Source organism: Corvus brachyrhynchos, unplaced genomic scaffold (genome assembly GCF_000691975.1).
Source record: "Corvus brachyrhynchos isolate BGI_N302 unplaced genomic scaffold, ASM69197v1 scaffold169, whole genome shotgun sequence".
Lineage (NCBI taxonomy): Eukaryota > Metazoa > Chordata > Aves > Passeriformes > Corvidae > Corvus > Corvus brachyrhynchos.
This window is the reverse complement of record NW_008240030.1, coordinates 1,396,467-1,399,068: the sequence shown is the minus strand read 5'-3', so window position 1 is coordinate 1,399,068 and position 2,602 is coordinate 1,396,467.

Genomic DNA, 2,602 nt, shown 5'->3' with positions numbered 1-2,602 from the left:
GTCCCCCCGAGCGGAGCTGAGCGGGCCGGTAGCAGCCGCGCTACCTCTCTTCATACTTCTGTTCGCTCAGCTCGATGCTCTCTTTAGGAAACCCGGTTTTGTTTTGTTTTACACTTCTCCCCTCCCCCCTTTTTTCCCCTCTTTTTTTCTTTTTCTTTTTTTTTTTTTTTTTCTCTCTGACACCAATTTCCTATCCTTCAGCAGTCCGAACTGACTGAACGGAAGTTCAAGACTTAGTTTTTTCAGAGGGACGGCAAACGCAGTTCACACTGATTTACCCTTGAAATGCTGAGATATTGTATTACAGCCCTTGGCAGCGAGTTGGTTCTTGGTTCCATTTCTCTTTTATTATTGCGCCCTTTTCAAGATTCGTGGTTGTGGAAAAGGAAAGAAAAGAAGAAAAGAAAATGTCACAACCAAGATAAAACTCTGTTTTTTCTTTAATTTGACTATTATCTCTGGAATTTTTTAACACTTATAGGCATATCTTTTAATTGTCACTTTTTTTTTTTTTTTTTTTTTTCCTGGCTAAAGAAATATCTTGGGGAGCTTTCTTTATTGAATATTTCTCCAAAACCATTTCAGGCCACCTTGTAGTCCATCTTGAATAAAAAAGTATGCTGTTCATAAACTGATCATTCATATTACACATTTAAGAGTGATGGGTAGAGGTTTGGCTTTTCTTGTTATCTGTGCTTCATTTGCCAAGCTAACTTTTAGCACACCATTATTTCAGTCATTTCATTCTCACCTTACGTCATTTTTGTGATTCTTCAACATTTTGTTAAATGTCAGAGATAACCTTCTCCAACTGTTGTTTTTTCACTTATTCCCGGCAAAGCAAAGCCCCTTTTGTGAATTCAATAGTGGGAAACAGATGTTCAGAGTTTTGCTTCTCTTAATGCATCAATGTAGATTGTCTTGTTGAGTTTCCTAATGGTATCATGCTATCACTTTCAGTGAGAGTGTTCCAGACAAACTGTGCACTTATTTTTCTTTTACAGTGTAGAGTCACTTAAATTGTTCTAGTCAAAACACATTATGTATAATTATACTGAAAGAATTGTTTTAACTTCATTGCTGAAACACACATCAAACCGACCCATATTTTTTTATTTACATTGATTTCTTTGTACACTGATCTGCTAGGAAAACTTGATTTGTGTAATTAATGCTGGGCTATTTCTCAAAAATTGCACTCTAAGCAAATTCCTATTCTCTGAGTAGCAGATATTCATTCCTGGCCAATTAAATGCACTCTTGTTATTTATTGTATTCCTATACTATTATTATGCTTTTCTGATGGGCTTTTAACTGCTGTGATGAGTGCTACTTAAATAAGAGCAGTTCATTAGCATGCTGATATAGTTAACTATGATGAGCTCTAGCCATGTACTATGTGAGTAACAGCACACAATTAAATTACCTCCTAATTTTGATCCAGTTAACAAAATCTTAATGCCCCTGGTCAAGACTGTTTTCATTGGCTCATCCAGTTTTTTGCTCAGAAAAAAAAAAAAGGAGAAAAAAAAGCCCTAAAAATATATCCTAAAAATGCACTGGGTTTGAACCAATGGCGAGCTGATGAACTGATTCCTGAATGCACTTGCTTATCTTACAGTTTTTACCTGACCTTGAGAAAGATTTTTTATTTGTTATTTAATAAGGAGCAGCAATTTAAATCCAATTTATGTCAACTTGATATAAAAACCAGCTTGAGATGAGAAGACAAATTTTGTTAAAATGTCCCCTGTAGTTAAAAGTCCTGCCAATTTCTAGGGAAGTTGAATAACATTCCCGTAAGCAACAGTTACATCTTGACTAGAAGCTTCTCATGGTTCATATTCTCTGGAAGTTACAAGATTCCTACTAAGCTTAGGAGTAATTCTGCACAGGGAGTTAAGCTGAGGTTTTTCCAGATGCCACGCAATAAATCTTATGTGAGCATTTGCATAGGTACCAGTGGGAAGGACTGGAAAAGCAGTTGTAAGATTTTGAAGCTGAAGTTGGTTGTGCACTCCTTTATACGGTCAGTTTGTACCAAAGGATAATCTAATAACATGAGAGTAAAATACTTTGCATTCATAGATACTTTACCTATGTATCTTTTTCTATTGAGGATTGATAATAGACAAGCAATATGTAACATAACATCCAGTACAAGAGTTAAGAAAAACAAAAAACTGAAGGTTAGGTCAAATCTTACACAAGCAAAAGTGACAGAAACACAGTGCCAAGTATGCATCTGAAATGTCTATTATATGAATGTATGGAAGTTTCAGTAGCAACATCACAATTATGAACAAACTGAGATTCACACTTCTTTCACCATTTAGCATTAGAATTTGGCTTTCAAATTTGAGACAGTAACTTTGGAGCCTGAACAGAAACATATTTTCTACGTAAGGTTATTTCAATAACAGCCTTGCTTACCTTTGCAGAGGAAATACACAAAACTTTCCTTGTGAAATGCTATCATTTTCATTAGTCCTCCACATAATCAGTCTTAGGTCCTCACACTTTCAGCCTCCTGTGTCCACATGTTCTGATAATACTTTTGACAGTCTACTTCCAAACAAACAAGAGGATGAATGGCTACATG